Source organism: Bos grunniens, chromosome 24 (genome assembly GCF_055505025.1).
Source record: "Bos grunniens cultivar Pamir isolate PY7600 chromosome 24, Bosgru_T2T1.0, whole genome shotgun sequence".
NCBI lineage: Eukaryota > Metazoa > Chordata > Mammalia > Artiodactyla > Bovidae > Bos > Bos grunniens.
Window position 1 is genome coordinate 39855058 of NC_141188.1, and position 20388 is coordinate 39875445.

General features: G+C 37.9%; 1 protein-coding gene across 4 annotated transcripts in view; it reads right to left on the reverse strand.

The window, feature by feature from the left end:
* DLGAP1 (DLG associated protein 1) overlaps nt 1-20388 on the reverse strand; it is a 793561-nt gene that overhangs the window by 670229 nt on the left and 102944 nt on the right. For all 4 annotated transcript variants that reach the window (XM_086373120.1, XM_086373122.1, XM_086373121.1 and 1 more), the window contains one exon: nt 6314-6459. The gene's annotated coding sequence lies outside the window, so the exon portion shown is untranslated. The remainder of the gene's footprint in view (nt 1-6313; nt 6460-20388) is intronic.

The following is a 20388-nucleotide window of genomic DNA, read 5'->3' on the forward strand; positions in this document are numbered from 1 at the left end:
AGGTGTCCTTTTATTAGCTAGAATGCAAGGCCCATTAAGGTTGGGCTTTTCATCAATTTTGCTTATTAATGTATCCTTGGTATCTAGGGAAGCACTGAGTATACAGTACACATCTAATAAATACTTCTTGAATAAATAAGTCACAGAATGTGTCAGTAGATGAGAAATAAAAAATAAGACTCTCACAATCGTTATGACCCTGACTTGTTATATGACCCTGGGCGTGTACTTGATTATTTTTATCCAGCTTTCATTTCCTAAATATTTATTGAGTGCCTATGGTGTGCCAGGAACTCTAGCTGGGAGTAAGGACACCAAGATGAATAGATCACAGACCATTCCCTCTAGGGGCTCACGATGAGAGGGTCACCGTCAAGTGTGCATTCTTTGTAGGACAAGACGGTAAGTAGGACACATGTTGAATAAATAAAATGTTAAGTGAACTTAGAGCATGGAGTTGCTTATTCTTCAAAATAATATTATGCAAATAAACTATTTCTCCTATGCAGTCATATATGAATCATTCTACAGGTCACCAAGGTACCAATCAAGACATTAAAAGTGTCATTTGTTAGATGTAAAAGGTCTAAAATTAGTAGCAGAGCTTTAAAAATATCTTTCTTGTTCGTGCATTAAAATTTTCCTTCAAAACAACTTACTATAAGCACTTTACAATTTATATCATGCTGAGACTGTGTGAAACTGATGGAGACAGAAGAGTCTTCTGGCACACTGCAGATCATCCCCTCCTTTGTAATATACACGAAGAAGGTATGCACGGTGCTCAAGAGCCTTGACTATGGACTCAGACAAAACCAGGTTTCGATACCACCTCCTGAATTTCCATGTCATCTAACTCAGTAAGTCAGGACCAAGTTTTTATCTACACCAGAAAAACTATCTCCTTGGTGTCTAGAAACATAGTTCATAAAGGCAAACTTATGCCTATTATAAATTACCTATCTTTCCTGATCACGTATCAATATGATATAAAAGGAGCTACATTTCACTCCAGTTTCCAATTTATATTATGGAACATAAATAATTTTAATTGACTTCATCAGCACTGCTGAATTTATACAGTCTTTACTATTCCTTGTTTAGAATTTTTCTGACATCAGTGACAGGGAACTCAAGTCTTCTGAATAATCTACCAAGGGTTTAATATTTAACAAAAAGCATTAAATGTCAGTATTTACCATTTACTCTGAACATACATGTTCTATCCACAAAAAACAGAAATCATCATGTGCTAGATGAAAGGAGACATGTAAGAGGAAGCATCATATTAAACCCACTGAAAATGCTTCTCTTTCTAATTCTTTAAATTGAAAGATGTAACAGAATTTTATACTCTCTAAACTCCTCTAATAAAAGCTCCCATGTTACACCACTGGTAACTGCAATATCCACATGCACCATTTTCAAAGAGCCTTAAAGTTCAAACACACTTTCACAAATACTAACTCATTTAATTCTGACAATAATCCAGTGAAGTGTGTTTGCTAAGGAAAAATAAACTAAATCTCATGAGGTCAAGAAACTGCGTGGCCTAAAATCAGAGTTAGCAACCTAGTCTTCTGACCTCATGTTCAGTGTTCAGTCCTTCCTTCACACTCAAGATTTAGTTTCAGGGCAAACATAAAAGTTGGAAGATATTTGTGGACCCACTTTATTCTTCGCTTGACAATCACCCTGACTTCTTAATTATACAGTCAGATTTTCAGTACACCTGAGTAGATCTCTTTGAGTAAATATGCCAAGAAACAGACTAAACATTTCGCTGTTCCTAGATAAAATCAACTTTTAGAAAGAATATAAAAGCAAAATTCACCAGGTCACAATCTTCTTAAAATTATATTATAAAAGTGAACCTGAATTAGAGACTACAGATGAAATGACTTTCCTAGAAAATTTTCTATATTGTTAAAAAAACTGGAGTTTTGATACTATTTAAGAACTAAGGTGAATATAAATGTTTCCTAATTTATTTAATTCCAGGCCTGTATGAAATTCTATGCTCTTTCCTGACAATTCATACCAAGAATTATGAGTTACTGCTATTATCTATACACTTTCAGAATAAGAATATAAAAGTAAAGTAAGAAAAATGTACATAAAGGGAAAGACATAGGCTACCCACTCCAGTTTTCTGGCCTGGAGAATTCCATGAACTGTATAGTCTATGGCATCACAAAGAGGTGGACATGACTGAGCGACTTTCACTTTCACTGTAAAGTAGAAATAAAAATAAATAAGAACTTAGACTAAGTTGAATAATACACTATACCCTTTGGGGGGGGAAAAAATCTTAAGTATGAAGTGCTTTCCGTCTCTGCAGACTTCCCAACACAATTCAAATTAATGAAACACAACATCTGGGTTATCAGAACAGTGCAATAAACAATATAAATGTGATTAGGTAATGACGTAATGAGAGGTCACAGCATGTAAAGTTGACCTTAAATTTGTGTTAACCACCAATATCAATAGGCTCCCCAGGTGGCTCAATGGCTAAAGAATCCGCCTGCAATGCAGGAGACACGAGTTCGATCCCTGGGTCAGGAAGGTTCCCTGGAGAAGGAAATGGCAACCCTCTCCAGTCGTGCCTGGAGAATCCCATGGACAGAGGAACCTGGCTGGTTACAGTTCATAGGGTCACAAAGAGTTGGACGCTACTGAAGCGACTGAGCACACACACACACACACACAATACCAATACCAAATATTTCGTTCCCTTCAGGACACTGGAGAATAGGATTTTTCTTCTCAGGAGCGGTTCTGGGATACACTAGAAGCATGCAATCAGACACCTCAAGTTTCTCCTCACACTTTCCCATTCTACAAAAAATGTCCTAATTTCCATTCCTCCCTTTCCTAGAAAACAATCAAAAGAGTCCTCAGAAACTAAATTAGGATGGATTGTCCAGAAACGTTAAGTGGCACTGACATGCTTGACACTGCTTATTTCTGTGAGACATCAAACACAAGAGAAATCACCGTCGACCTTACTTCGCAGGATGTCTTACCCTCAAGAAGTCTCTGATAAAACAGTGAAGTAGAAAACATGATAAAACGAAAGGCAGAGCTAAACACCTGGGGATGAAACACGCTCCACCTGACGCTCTCCTCTGATCGCCTCATTTTGCAGTGGAGTCTTTCTAGAAACACTGTTTCTATTTAGTAACAATGAGATCACCTAAAACAAATACCCTGCATCTGATAATGTTTGGAATTTAATGGTAGGCAATGAGATTTTTTTTAATTTCTTATTTTTTAACTATAAAAATTATACTGAAAGATATGAGTAGAAAATACACTAAATATTTGGATAAACACTCTTAAAGTTCTTCAATTTTAAACATTAGGAAGGAAACATTTTATACTACTAAAAAGAAAGTTAAAATTTTGCTGTCTTTTCAGTAAAAAGTTTCTAACTTTTATACATAATTTAAGTCCTTTTTTCTATACAGATACTTTAAGTGGCAAATGATCTAATGTTATCTTGCTGCCAACTTTAAAAGATGTTACGATATACCTACTTGTCAAAGCTTTAGTGAAATAATTACATTGTTCTTGTCAAAAATCTGGTTCAGGCCCAGATTACATAAAAAGGTAAATTAGCTCTACTGAAAATTTATATTATTGGTTAATCCTACATATGCCATAAATCTTTAGAGGCATGCTGTTGAAACATTTGATACAGTCGTATTCCTATTTGCTCACACAACTTATTTAAAAACATTTTGGAAACAAAACCAGAGAAAAAAAATAAAATGGAGAAAAAAAAATTTTTTTAATTGATCTTACTGTTTACAACAGTTCATAGTGAACATTATCATGAACCCTGGAACATAGCGTTGCATGGTCATTATCAGATCTTAATATGAAAGAAGCCACTTTTTGCACTTTTCTAAAATTCACTGGTTATTTCAAACCTAGTACTGCATTACGGCAAATATAACCTGAGTCAGATAAGGCTGGATTATGGAATCAAGTTCTAAACATTCAGAACCATGGAGATAAGACAGAGTGCAAAGTTAGAAAGATTGGATGGATAAAACAGACAAACTCTGATATTAAATAGCACCAACATGTGAAACGATTTAAAATGTAAGTTTTAATTTTCCTCTAGTAAAGATCAAGTCTCAGGCGTTTTAAAAGCAGTTGTCCTTAGAGATTTAACAGCATCATGAAAATAAGATTGGTGTTCAAATGAAATACACTGTATTTCGAGGGAACAAAATGATGGTGAATCATGTTTTCAAAAGTTAAAAAGTGGTATAAGACTTTGCACATACCAGTATTTTAGTAACAACTGCTGAATATTCTGCTTAAAGTTCCACAAATTAAAGACTGACATCACAATCACATCAGAAGTAAATAAGTATGTGATTAAGAAGAATAAGAACAATAACGGTAGTAATAGTTATAGTAACCACATGTATTGAGTATTTTGGGGTCATGCACTGTAACTTACATATTTATTCCACACAAAAACTGTCATAAATATTCTACTGTTCCCATTTCAAAGATGAGACTATTTAGAAAAGTTAGACAATTTACCCTATACTAGATGCTAGAAAGTAGATTTGATATCATAAAATTTAAAATACCAATGATCTTGAGAAATATAATACATGCCATATTTGAAAGCCAACCATCTCCTCTTGAAAAATACAGTAATGTCTTTCCAACTGGGCTGGCCAGGTGAGATTAAGGAAAAATCAACACCGTAGGCAGGTGTACAGATAAGAAATTTAAGTCCTCACAGAGAAAATGATAATAAGATCAAGAATTGGTCAAACTGCAAAAGTCCTTACCAAAAAAAAAAGTCCTTAAAAATACTTGCACAATCATACCCATTTTTGAACACTTATTGTGTGCTAATTTGAAAATTAGTTCAATTAATTTTCACAGCTACCACAGGTAGCAGTGTAGCAGCAGTGTCAGTCGCTCAGTCGTGTCCGACTCTTTGCGACCCCATGAACTGTAGCCCGCCAGGCTCCTCCATCCATGGGATTCTCCAAGCAAGAATACTGGAGTGGATTGCCATTCCCTTCTCCAGAGGATCTTCCTGACCCAGGGATCAAACCCAGGTCTCCTGCACTGCAGGCAGATTCTTTACCATCTGAGCTACAGGGAAGATCTAAAGCAGTAGCAGCACTACCACAGGAGTTGTTGCCAAAAGGTGGCAGTATCAGGACGCAAGCCAGAAAAATTGATCTGGTCCCCTATAGCCCATGTAATCAGCCACCATGCTATGACCAGGGGCATTTTCCTCATTTTCATCTCCCAGGCTGTGCTCACCGGGAAATCTTCATGACATCCCTTCCCCTACATTGTATATGAAATACTTGAACAACTGTTACACATTGTACACGAATATCCATTCCAAGAGGTCTAGTCCATGAAAATGTCTATTTCATTCTCAGAGGTACTGACTCACCTTGAATCTCGGATACCTGAGATGCAGAATAAGTCATATACTTAAGAAGGAAAACATTTCAATAACCTTTATTTCTCAACATCCATCCACCCAAGATAACCTCATGTCATGACCAAAACACCTATTTCATCCCTTCTTTTCTGCCCATATAGTGGCCACTGGACCATCTTTCTAAGTGATGCAAAGTCATCTTGCTCTTCTCTTCATCTCCCCAAACAATCCCAGCAGGAACTATTCTAACACTGCAACTCGATTCGATTTTACCACCTTTTCCCAGCCTCAATCCTGTTTCAATGATTAACCCCAAATGGACTGACCGGCAATTTCGTACATTGGAACAGAAAGTTTTAACCTTTAAGAAGAAGGTATGCAGAAGTAAAGTTACATGCACTACTAGTACAGGTAAGGAAAGCTCACAGTCAGGGCAGGATTTGCATAAAGATAATCATATTTGGTACATTTTTATCACAACCAGTTTCCAAGAGATAGCCTCTCCAGTTTCGTTACTGATTTTATAGCAGTAGAAACAGCATAGTTTGTAGCAATTACAGGTTTCATAAAATCAAACTGCAGTTATATTTTAAAAGAAGAATGCTTGTCATGAAATTCCCCTTGCAATAATGTTAACACATTATACTTTACATTAAGTAATAAAAAATATCTCCAAACATATCAGCACACGTTTATCTAATAAATATAGCAATCAATATACCAAAGTCTTTTTACAGTAGCCTATTTTTTCCCTCTGCCACGGCTCTATTTAGTTACTGTAACTTTCTGACTGATACCAAGGCAGAAATATTTCAGAAGAGGTCATGACATCAAAAATCATCCTCAAGAGGAAGTAAATATTTAAACATTCACCTTGTCTTAGTGAGACAAGCAGTGTCTGGTCTGCAGCAACCCCATGAATCTGAGATTGAACTGGATGCTTGCTGATCCTTTGGAGAAAGTATCCCCGAAACAGGTGTGAGTGGTACTCACAGAAGGTGCTCAAAAGCACCATTCACCTGCAACACAAGAAATGCAAATCTGTTAACCGAGTTTCCAACATTATTTATACACATGAATAGCAGCCTTACTCTCCTCTTTACACTCACAGCTCAGAGGCAGGCTCATTTAGACATCAAGAGCACGGTCTCCAGGTCAGAGGAACAAACTTCATGTCACAGCCCAGCCACCCATGCTATCTTTTCGAGAAGCTATATGTGCCCTCCACAGAGGGCTACGGAAAGAATCATGAATACAAATAAAATGCTTTTAACAGTGATCCATGAAGAGCAGGTATTTTATTCCTTCTTTTTTTTTTTCCTATTCTTGGTTACAAGTTAGGAAGATTATTGTCCATTTACTGAGCACATAATATAAAGCACTGGGTTGGTGCTTTATAGAAATGACCTCACTTCATCCTCAGAATAGACGTTACTCCTTTTATTTTCTAGATAAGGAGACAGACTTGGGGAATTAGCAATTTGCTGAAGTTAGACAACAAAGTAGTAGCACTGGCACTTAAACCAGGTCTGATGCTCTTCAACATTCCTGTTGCATCTGAATGCTTTCATATTGGGGGGCTGCCTGTCATAGTTTGATGTTCTCCACAGAAAAGCAGGAAATATGGCAAGTTTAACTATTTAATATAAAATGCTATTTTTATAAATGTATCTCAAATTTACTAAGTTTTAGGAGACAGAGTGATTCAGAAACAAATTAGTAAGTTTCAGCACATGAAACAAACATATTAAAACAACATCCAAAGAAATTTCTCTCCCTCTCTATCATGAAGGATCTGATTCATGGTGTAATTTACCATCATGAAAAGATAAAAGGCAACTTTTTCAAATTGCTTACAGTTAAATTTACAGAACAAAGATGACTGTGTACTAAAGTCAAATTGATAAAAATTATGTTTTCATTGTAAAATTAGTATCTTCATTACAGATCTGCAGAGAATAAAATACAGTTAATACAAATATTTATAAAAATATTTAACTACATCATCATCAGATCAGATCAGTCGCTCAGTCGTGTCTGACTCTTTGTGACCCCATGAATCGCAGCACGCCAGGCCTCTCTGTCCATCACCAACTCCTGGAGTTCACTCAGACTCACGTCCATCGAGTCAGTGATGCCATCCAGCCATCTCATCCTCTGTCATCCCCTTCTCCTCTTGCCCCCAATCCCTCCCAGCATCAGAGTCTTTCCAATGAGTCAACTCTTCGCATGAGGTGGCCAAAGTATTGGAGTTTCAGCTTTAGCATCATTCCTTCCAAAGAAATCCCAGGGCTGATCTCCTTCAGAATGGACTGGTTGGATCTCCTTGCAGTCCAAGGGACTCTCAAGAGTCTTCTCCAACACCACAGTTCAAAAGCATCAATTCTGCGGCGCTCAGCCTTCTTCACAGTCCAACTCTCACATCCATACATGACCACAGGAAAAACCATAGCCTTGACTAGACGGACCTCTTTGTTGGCAAAGTAATGTCTCTGCTTTTGAATATGCTATCTAGGTTGGTCATAACTTTCCTTCCAAGGAGTAAGCGTCTTTTAATTTCATGGCTGCAGTCACCATCTGCAGTGATTTTGGAGCCCCGAAAAATAAAGTCTGACACTGTTTCTACTGTTTCCCCATCAATTTCCCATGAAGTGATGGGACCAGATGCCATGATCTTCGTTTTCTGAATGTTGAGCTTTAAGCCAACTTTTTCACTCTCCACTTTCACTTTCATCAAGAGGCTTTTTAGTTCCACTTCAATTTCGGCCATAATCATTGCTAATAATACGGTGCATTTTCTTCTAGACTGTTTTTCTATGGTTTCCTTTTTTTCTAGATATAACAATACCAAATCTTGTTTTCTTAATAGAACATAAACCAAAGTTTTAATAGTTTGTAAATATTTTATATTTACATTTTATATTTTCTGGAGGAGGTCCGGTAGCTCTTTTATTTTTCACTTTATTATTAGTATTAGCAAATGCAATCAGATGAAATAAATCAAGAATAATAAGTGGTAAAACTATTACTACTAGTTGATATGATACCTGGAAAATGCTAAAGAATCAATATAAACAGTACCTCAAATAATAAAAGAATTTGGTAAGGCAACAGAAGATGACAATATTCATAAATTAAGACCTTCCATAGACACTGCATTATAAATAAGTAACATAAGCATAATGAAAAAGATGGGGAACAACAGAACTAACCTAAGTAAACTTCAGAAACAGTGTTCTGATTGCATATGTTAAAGCTGCAGACAAAAAGAACTGTACGCATACTGCACTCTAGTTAAAGATTTGGTTTTTCACAGAGGTATACAATTGCAATTGTGAAACTACTTTATGTACATTTTCAGACTGAGTTAATAAATACATTGAGGATAATAAACAAAGTTTCTTGGTGTTAAAAACAAGAGCTACTAGAAACAGAAATGGGCTAGAATGAACTCTGATGATGGACTAGAATCAGATACATCAATATGAACTCATGATTATGTGTGTGCGTGTGTATACACACAAATAGATATAAGACAGATATAGACATGTGTATGTGCACATGTGTGTGTTTGTATATACACAACTATCTCCTATTTCTGTCAGGGGAGAGAAATCCTAGAAGCAATTGTGAAAATTTGTTGAACACACCAAGAACCCAGAACTTGGTTTCCAAGTATTCTTCTTCAATAAGAGGAACCCAAAATCCTGGGAGGAAGGCTGATCTCAGGATCGTGGCAGAGATGAGCGTGACAAGGGAATGGGGCAAGATAAGTCCTCAGGATCCTGTGGGGCCAGAAAGTCAGCACAGTGCTCAAATTGTGATGGCAGGTCAAAAGGAAGCAGGAGCCAGCCTGAAGGTGCTCCTGACGGCCAGATAATCATCATGAACTTTATCTCAAGCAATAACAAATATTCTTGAGTTCATACTCCACGTAAGTGATTGAACAAATAAATAAGGGTGAGATAGCTCACTCTTAGAGTAAAATTCAAATTAATAAATACAGAAGGAATGATGCAAATAGAAAAATCAACCTCTCATAACCACCACCGTAATAACTGTTACAGAGCCATGAGTCAGTGATGGAAGCTAAAATTAGTGGGCAAAGATATATGAGAAAACAGGATACCTGTGTATTTCAAACTGTCTTCCCACAAGAAACTTACGAACTACAAAGGGCAAAAAAATGTAAATTTAGAGTGCAGAAAACTGATAAACTCCACCTCAATTAAGTGATCAAACTTATCACCACTAGGAATAAGGCACATCCACATCGTTTACCTCCTTATATGATTCACTGAGGTCACACCATCACTTCTGGGGTATTCTTGCCAAAAACGAGTAATCTAAATTTCATCATGAAGAAACATCAGACAAATACAAATTGAAAGACATTCCTCAAATTAACTGGCCAGCACTTTTCAGAAATGCCAAGGTCATAAAGATAGACAAAGTCTAGAGAAGTTTCTCAAGTCAAAGGAGAATAAAGAGATATGACAGCTAATACAATATGTCATCCTAGATTTGATCCTGAAATAGGAAAAAGACATCTGTGGCACAACTGGAAAAATTTAAAGAAGGCTTATAAGTGGTACTGATTTTTATAGCTAATATTAATTTCATGATTTTTTAATTGTACTACAGTTACGTAAGATGTCAACATGTAGTGAAGCTGGGTGATAAGTTTATAAGATCTCTATGTCCTACTTTTGCAAACGTTTTGTAACTCAACTTACTTCAAAATGAAAGTTTAAAAACATTTCAAAAGTACTTGGGAAGTAAATAGCAAACTAAATTCAAATAGGTGAAAGAAAAGAATAAAAATGAATATGAAAACAATTGAGTAGAAGCAAGTTTTATAATGGAAAAAACCAACTATGCCAAAAGTTGTTTTTTTAAACTCTTCATAAGACAAAGAAGGAAAATGAAATTGAGCAATACCACATCTCTACAGTAAATAAAAGGGTGTTGGAAATAGCTTTACATTACTAACTTATAAAACAGAACAGCTGGAAAGGACGTGGAGAAAAGGAAACCGTCTTGCACTGTTGGTAGGGATATAAACTGATATAGACACTATGGAGAAGGTCCATCTAATCAAAGCTATGGTTTTTCCAGTGGTCATGTATGGATGTGACAGTTGGGACTGTAAAGAATGCTGAATGCCGAAGAATTGATGTTTTTGAACTGTGGTGTTGGAGAAGACTCTTGAGAGTCCCTTGGACTGCAAGGAGATCCAACCAGTCCACCCTAAAGGAGATCAGTCCTGAATATTCATTGGAAGGACTGATGCTGAAGCTGTAACTCCAATACTTTGGCCACCTGATGAGAAGAAGTGACTCATTAGGAAAGACCCTGAGGCTGGGAAAAATTGAAGGCAGGAAAAGAAGGGGACCACAGAGGATGAGATGGCTGAATGGCATCACTGACTCGATGAACATGAGTTTGAGCAAACTTCGGGAGTTGGTGATGGACAGGGAGGCCTGGCGTGCTGCAGTCCATGGGGTTGCAAAGAGTCGGACATGACTGAGCGACTGGACTGAAGTGATAGAGAACAGTATGAAGATTTCTTCAGAAAAACTAGGAATAAAACTACCATGTGACCCAGAAATCTCACTACAGAACATATACCCTGAGAAAACGATAACTGAAAAAGACATATGTACCCCAATGTTCACTGAAGCACTATTTACAATAGCTAGGACATGGAAGCAACCTAGATTCTACTGACAGATGAATGGATAAAGAAGATGTGGTACATATATACAATGGAATGTTACTCAGCTATTAAAAGGAACAAACTTGAGTCAGTTCTAGCGAGGTGGATGAACCTAGAGCCTGTTACAGAGATATCATATATTAACGCATATATACGGAAACCAGAAAAATGGTACTGATGAACGTATCTGAAGGGCAGCAATCGAGACTCAGACATAGAGAATGGACTTATGCATAGCCAGGGGCAGGAAAGTGTGGAACTAATTAAGAGAATAACATTAACATAATGCTATTATTACGTTATTATTAAGAGAATAGGTATTATTCATACATTATTGTATGAATAATAGTTAATGGGAAGTTGCTGTAGAACACAGGGAGCTCAATCTGGGCTCTGTGAAAACCTAGAGGAGTGCGATGGGGTGGAAGGTGGGAGGGAGTTTAAAGAAGGAGGGAACATATATGTATCCTTATGGCTGATTTATGCTGATATTTGGCAGAAACCAATGCAACACCGTAAAGCAATTATCCTCCAATTAAAATAAATTTTAAAAATAAAAAACAGAACAAAGTCAAGAACTCACCACATATATGGCTGTCTCGTTTATGACAAAGATGCCATCCCATTCAGTATGGAAAACAACGAGTCAAGTTTTCCAATAAGTAGCACTTGATTGAAAATGAAAAAAAGGACTACTTCTCCCACACTATATCCAAAATGGAAAAAATAATTCCAAGTAGACTGTAGACTAACATGAGAGGTAAAACAAGACAGCTTCTAGAAAAATGGCTAAAATTACAAAAACCAAGTGTTGAAAATGATATAAAGGAAGTGGAATTCTTATATGACTGGTCCACGTGTAAATTGGACAGAAGAATCATCATAGCTGTTTTATTCATAAAAGCCAAAACTTAGCATCAAAGCAAATGTCTATCAACAATAGAATCAGTTAATAAATTGCACCAGTTATAAAATTGACTGCTCTTTAGCCATAAAGAACAAACAACTGTTGCCTACTGCAAAGAGCAACCAGACATACTACATAGTTAAAAAAATTCAAAAGAACACAGTTTATCATTCCAATGACATAAACTCAAGAAACCGATGACACTAATTTATAGTAAAAAAAAAAAAATGCATTATACTGATTACTTCTGGAAGGTATTCAGAAATGCAGCAAGGGAGTTCTTTGAGCTGGTGATAATATTCTGTGTCTTCCTATCAGTAGGGGTTATACAGGTGTGTCTTCCTATCAGTAGGGGTTATACAGGTGTAGTAACACCTTGTGCCAGGAGCCAGGAGCCGGTGAGCTCATGAGGAAGGAGGCTCGGCATATGCAAAGGCGGGATCGAGCCTCAGGAGTCCGCCCGGATATTCTCGAGCATCTATCCCCCAAAAAACCAGAGTCTGCCTACTTTATTGCTTTGTGCTCTCACCTCTGACTTTACTGGGGGCTGTCCCCCACCACCATCTCGCTCTCTCTGTCAAAGAGCTAACTTACAGCTCCAATTAATAAAGTTCCTGGGCAACTAGGAGTGTTTAAATCCAAACCCCTCAGATGGCTCTCTAACTCGCCTGACAAGTTTACCCGGACTCCTACAGCTATGCATACGATTGTTTACAGTCTCCCAGCCTCCAGAGGCACGGGAAGCTTAAGATATTCAAATAGCTTAGAGCCTCTCAGAGAATTAGAAACTGTCAGAATAAGACTAGTAAAGGATTTCATTGATGAGCCAATGCTTGTTGCCAAGTTTTCACATCCCCTGAATTGTATCCTTGAATATGTATTAATTAATAGTTGGTATGTAGAAAAAATAAGTAGTGGCCTTGGTGTTAGTAAATTTAGACGCTTAAGGTAATAAATTCTTTCCTTTGTTGTAAACCCATTATACATCCGCCCTATAGGAATGCAATTTTATCTTCGGAAGATGGCGCCAAACCTTAAAATAATTACTCTTAGAGAAAATAAGTCTTTGTTGATAAGTCCTTGTCAAGAGTCATAAAATGTTAGTAGGCCTTCTGGCCAGAAGATGATGTAAATCACCTAAACCATTTGTATACGATAAATTTGCAGGAAAGAAACCCTGGTTTTTGATAAGGATCAAAAACTGCTGACTTTGCATCCCCTATTATCCTCTATGTGTAACTTAGGGTATAAAAACCCCTGTTGAAAATAAAGCTATGGGCCTTGCTCACCAGCGCTTGGTCTCCCCATGTCATTCTTTTCACATTCTGGCTGAAGTCTCCATCTGCAGCGCGGAACCCACCACGCTTACTAATTATGCCTGGGCTTCTAAGACCCACTCGAGAAGGTGTCTAGGGTGAGGCACCTTCCGCTATTCGAGAGGGCGCCTGCGGCCTACGTAAGTGGTGCAAACTTCTTGTCTTGAAGTTTTATTGGTCTCCTGCATAAACCAAGCTACTCAGCCTCTTTTCTCCACTGAATTTTCCTACTGAGCTATCCTCATTCTATTATTTTTTATATCTCTAATTAGCATATAAATAGTCGCCTAGGCCGTCTCTCCTTCGAATACACTGGATCAGCCGGGGCTGGACCCCGGCAACCTTGTATTCATTAAGCTGTACATTTTAACATTCATGTACATGCATGTGTCATATTGTATGTAAGTAATTAATCAGTAAAAATTAAAATTTTTTTTTCTTGAATGAATCCTCTTGTCTTCATTTTCATAGTTTAAATATTTTACCTATCAGACAGAGTTTTCCAAGGGATGCAATTAAAATTGGGTATTAATTTCTGAGAATCCATTTCTCCATCATATAACAGAAAAAAGGAAAAGAATGGTTTTTATTGTCCAGCTCCTTTGCTGAAAATGGATGCTTAGCTCTCTTCATTACTCTTAAGAGTGAGAAAAGATATTATCCTTTCTCTTATAGTAAATGCTGACTATTCCATCCATTCAAAGTGTTTATTTCTTTTCCAAAAAATTAAGGGAAATGTTATTGGATACTCAACAGTTCAGTACTCTGGGATGTCTTAGAAAAAATATGTGTACCAAATCTGATTGTTTAGGAAAAAGACAAACTTAAAATGAGGCATAATAAAATAATGCATTATATTTTTTCTAAATAAATACTTCCAGCTATATAAAGCTACGAATGCAAAACATATTTAAATTCTCCTTAACATTAAAAAATGTAATCACATTTTCCCTCAATAATTGTGAAATTTCTAGAATTTTCCATTTCCACCAACTCAATCAACTAACATTTATTTGAAATCTTTTTGAACTGTAGTCCTCCATGATTTTTTCCTCTGAAAGTTATACTTTAAAAAAAGTGAATAATAAACAGTCCTTTTCCTTTTGGATTTCACATTCTGTCCCAGAAGACAAAATACTACAATATCTCTAAAGCCACACTTGACATAGGAAAAGTAGGGACTAGTCACAGAGGTACTGACATCTAGCAAGAGCATATAAAATGCTCAAGGTCTCCATCAGCCTCTATACTCACAGGTCCTATAATACAGTGTCTTGAGCATGGCCGGGTACCAATGTATTTTTTTTCTAAATTCCATAAAGGAAACACAAAAAGAAAAAGTTCAGTTACAAGCAATATCTTCTGTGAAGAGAAAAAACTGGGAAACACATACACAGTCAATTATAAAAAGCAAAATAATACAATAAATTCAATCTGGCAGCTGGGATATGTTTCCATTATCCAGAAATTTTACTTATTTATCACCCTTCTGTTCAACACAATTGCCAGGTAAGTGAGGCAATTACTAAAATGTCATTGCCAGACCCAGGAACAAAAAAGGAACTGTCACAGGACCATTTCAGTTCAGGTCAGTCACTGTCAGGTCCAACTGTTTGCGACCCGTGGACTGCAGCAGGCCAGGCTTCTATGTCCGTCACCAACTCCTGGAGTTTGCTCAAATTCATGTCCATCAAGTTGGTGATGCCATCCAACCATCTCATCCTCTGTCGTGCCCTTTCCCTCTTGCTTTCAATCTTTCCCAGCATCGGGGTCTTTTCTAATGAGTCAGTTCTTCACATCAGGTAGCCAAAGTATTGGAGATTCAGCTTCAGTCCTTCCAATGAATATTCAGTTGATTTCCTTTAGGATTGACTGGTTTGATCTCCTTGTAGTCCAAGGACTCTCAAGAGTCTTCTCCAACACCACAGTTCAAAAGCATCAACTCTTCAGTGCTCAGCCTTCTTTATGGTCCAACTCTCGCATCCATACATGAGTACTGGAAAAACCATAGCTTTGACTAGATGGACCTCTGTCAGCAAAGTAATGTATCTGCTTTTTAATATGCTGTCCATGTTGGTCATAGGTTTTCTTCCAAGGAGCAAGCATCTTTTAATTTCATGGCTGTAGTCACCACCTGCAGTGATTTTGGAGCCCAAGAAAATAAAGCCTCTCACTGTTTCCATTGTTTCCCCATTTATTTGCCACGAAGTGATGGGACCAGATGCCATGATCTTATTAGTGCTTTGAATGTTGAGTTTTAAGCCAGCTTTTTCACTCTCCTCTTTCACTTTCATCAAGAGGCTCTTAGTTCTTCTTTGCTTTCTGCCATGAGGATGGTGTCATTTACATCTGAGGTTATTGATATTTCTCCTGGCAATCTTGATTCCAGATCTCGCGTGATGTACTCTGCATATAAGTTAAATACATAGGGTGACAATCTACAGCCTTGATATACTCCTTTCCCGATTTGGAAACAGTCTGTTGTTCCATTTCTGGTTCTGTTGTTTCTTGTCTTGCATACAGATTTCTCAGGAGGCAGGTTAGGTGGTCTGGTATTCCCATATCTTCAAGAATTTTCCAGTTTGTTGAGATCCACACAGTCAAAGGCTTTAGCATAGTCAATGAAGGAGAAGTAGATGTTTTTCTGGAATTCTCTTGCTTTTTCTACAACCCAATGGATGTTGACAATTTTCTTTTCGGTTCCTCTGCCTTTTCTAAATCCATCTTAAACATAGGACCATTTTCTTATTTCCCCTAGAACTTTGATAGAGTTTCATAATATATAAATATTTTGGTCCATTATATTTCAATAGTCCTCTTTTGACTTTTGATCTATTCTTTTCATATGGAGAAGGAAATGGCAACCCACTCCAGTATCCTTGCCTGGAAAATTCCAGAGACAGGGGAGCCTGACGGGCTACAATCCATGGGGGTCGCAAAGAGTCGGACACCACTGAGCAACTAACACTTTTGCTTTTCTACTCTTTTCACACAATAGAGTTTCTCAGTTTCTCTGAACTCAATTCTTCCTAAGCCATTACCAATGTTTCAATTTGCAGGCTGGATCTAATTACTGAAGCATTTATCAGAACCCAGGTAGCAACGTGTTATTACCTTACTAATTAATGCTCCCCAGGAGACTCTGGAATGAATATAGGCCACTCTGCAAAAATAATGACCACTGAAATCATAGCCCTAACACACCATAAGGCTGCACATCTCAATACAGTCCATTTCATTAGGACTCTAGTAAAAGATGAAGAGGTTAACCCCAGAAACCTGCAGAGCAGCATAAACATGATATGGGCTTGTGGCTAAACCTTAGCACACAGTCCCCAGTTCTGCCTTTATGATTCTGATAGTGATGCAAACGCCACAGAAAGGAATATTAAAGAAGAATTACATAATCCTCTCTCCACCAATTGTTAGCTTGTTTGCTGTAGATTTAAACACTGCCACGGGCTTCTAGTGGTTGGCAGCTCACACTGCGGAAAATGTCACTGGCTTTTGCTATTCTACTAGCTGTGCTCCACAGAGCAGAAAATTAAGCCTGACATATTTGGGGGAGGAGTTTTCTGGTTTGTAAGAACTTATAAAAATAGCCATACTTATTTATTCCAGGGTCACATTTTTAAGTTCTTGGTCGTGCTGAAATAAACAATTTTAATACACGTGCTAAGTTCTTAGTTCCTTCCCTAAGGCAAACAGATTTTCATTTCTAACTTTAAAAGAAACACACACACAGTAAAAGAAAATATTTTTGTATCTATAGCATATGAAAATTTTAAAAAACTATCTAAAACCATACATTTCTGCTTCAGTTTATTCTCCTTCTGAATAAAGTCTAAGTATTATAACTAGTCATTTATCAAAATATTAGCATTTCATGATGAATAACTTAGATTTGATGCACAAATATGATAGAATCCTGAATTTCCATCATACTTAAATTTACTTTGTTTCACACATTATTTGAATCATGCTGCAATGTAAGACTAATGATCCCTCTTTAGCTGGAGGTTTGTTTTTGCGTATTTGAAACATTTAGATGTGTTTTTTTCCTTCTGTTATAGGTGACATGTAGTTCTACCATAGGAATCACACAGGCTACCTGACCAAACTTAATTTACAAATGTGGAATAAAACTATGAGTTACTGAAATGAGTCATAGAGTAAGATCCTCATTGAAGAAAAATACAGTAGTGTTTCTGGAAAAGTTTCTGGAAAAACGCGGACTTAATCATTCAGAGGCATCTGTCAACTTCATCAAAACAAGGACACACCTTCCTGCTGCTGCTGCTGCTGCTAAGTTGCTTCAGTCGTGTCTGACTCTTAGTGACCTGATGGACTGCAGCCTACCAGGCTCCTCCATCCATGGGATTTTCCAGGCAACAGTACTGGAGTGGGATGCCATTGCCTTCTCCACACACCTCCCTATCTCTTGCCAAATTTCTTTCTTCCCCAACTTTGTTCTTTCATGCAACCTCAAAGAAAGGAACTGTATCAGGCATCGAGATTCTATCTATAATAGGGACAAACCTGACTCCACATTGGATCTGTTTCTTTTACTTTAACCTTTGTATTCTATTACTCTTTAAGTAATAGGGAGCTCAAATCTAGTGCTCTGTGACAACCTAGAGGGGTGGGATGGGGTGGGAGGGATGTACAAGAGCGAGGGGACACACACATATATATGGTTGATTCACACTGATATTTGGCAGAAACTGGCACAAAATTGTAAAGCAATTATCCTCCAATCAAAAAAAAAATGTGGCCTAATAGCTTGAAATATTCAAGATAGCCCATTCTCAAGACTCTCACCTTTAAAGGTATAACACTTTTCCATTCTTGAAGAGACAAAAAGTTGCAGAATAGAGAACAACATGTGCCTGGCTGGAGGTTTACAGGCACATCATGACCTAACCTAGGAGGGCAGTGGCAAGAACACAGGATTCCAGCACCAAGAAGTTTGCAACAACCAACACCACCTTCTCCCTCTCTTAGCCTTTAAAAATGCTTTGCTGAAATCCTTCAAGGAGTTTGGGGTTTGGGGTGTGAGCCACCCATCTCCTTGTATGGCCTTGCAACAAACCTTTCTTTGCCCCCAACCTTGGTGTTTCAGTGTCTGGCCTCACTGTGTACTGGGCACACACATGCATTTGGTAACGTATCTGTCACATGACAGGTCCATTTTATTCTACGTGACAAGAATTACAGCCTTTGGAGAAAAAAGCTCCCAAAGTTGTCTTTCCCCAGCTCCTCATTTTTGTGCAAAGCCAGCAGTCTCACAGCACTGCTTTCTCTCACCGTGGCTTGGAAAGACATCTCTGTCTTTTTAAAGTTCTATTGATCACGCTAATGACATTTACTCAGCACCTGCTGAGCAAAAGTCACAGATCCACCTGCTCTAAGGACACAGAAACACACAGGCCATGGCATGGCTTTTCTTCAACAAAGATGAATGTCCTCTGATTGCTGTTTTATAAAGTAGCCCTGGATGCCTGACATGGTCCTAGCAGCCAAGAAATCTCTCATCCACTTACCCACACCTGTCATCTTGTCTTTCCCATCTTGCTTGCTTGCATGTTTGCTCCATTGTGTTAGACTCTTTGTGACCCCATGGACTGTAGCCCACTAGGCTCTTCTGTCCATGGAATTTTCCAGAGAAGAATACTGGAGTGGGTTGCCATCTCCAGGGAATCTTCCCAAGGGGAGAATCTCCGGGGGATCCAGGAGATCAAACCCACATCTCTTCCATCTCCTGCACTGGCAGGTGGATTCTTGACCACTGAACCAGCTGGTAAGCCCTGTCTTTCCCATAAGTATTTCCATTCAAGTTAAGAAAAGCCAGCATTCCCTCCACGAACCACCACCATTCAAGCTGTACATGCTCTTTTCTTCAAATAGACACTGATGACAGTATTTTGCAGGAAATGTCTAAGCCTTAATTCTTATGTGATTTAATGCTTCTTCATCGATGATTCTCGGAGTGTGACTCCCCACTACCTTTGCATGAGTGATTGCAAATCCCTAGAGAAAAGAGATAGATTTTTGACTTTTTGAGCCCTCAACACAATTAAACACTAACGTCCTCTGTGATTATGAGGACGATCAACCCAGAATTACAGGTGCTCCTTTACTCACTCCAAAGCGTCTTCCAAGCAGAAACACAGGCCAAAAGGCTATCTATGAAGTCCAGGGACCAAAGGCAAGAAAGCAAGCATCTGGGTAACAATTCTGGTTCTTAGAAAACACCCCTGTTTCAAATGAGGTCAAGGATTTACTGCATTTAAAATACAAACTGACACACGCTGAAGCTCTCTGGTTTTTACTACCTTCAGAACCCTGGGCTGCTTATCTCCTATTTTGTTAAAATTGCTTTATATTGTCTTGTTCTTTCTTTTTCTCTTTCTGGGTTCTGAGGTATGCCCTGGATCAGTGAAATCTTGCCCTGAACATAGGGCAGCAAGTCACAGGTTGTGTCCATCACCTTTCTCTAGCTGACATGTTTTAAATGACCTGAAGTATCTACATCTGTTCTCTTATGTCATTATAAGAAGCACCAAAAGGGAGCCCCACAACAAGCCAAACAAGCCCAGCCCAGCCTCCTCCGGGTCCTCAGGAGGCAGCAACCAACACTAGCAAGGTCCGTGTCTCCCATCACAAGACCATCCCTGCTCGTTGTAAAAGGCTTTCTGTGGCCTTTGGCTCTTTGGTTGTTTTTTGTATGATGAGCAAATCTAGCTTAAAGAAAGCATTATTTTCAGACTGAGAAGTATTCTATGTCTTAAAAATGTAAAAATCTTGAAACTGTATATGTATAGTATACTTTATTTATACAGACACATCACAGAGATACTACAGGTCTGCTTCTAGGTCATTACAATAAGGCAAATAATCCAACAGAGCAAGTCACACACATTTTTTGGTTTCCTGGTGTGTATGAAAGTTACATTTATACTACATTGTAGAGTATGAGGCATGCAACAACACTGTGCCTAGCAAA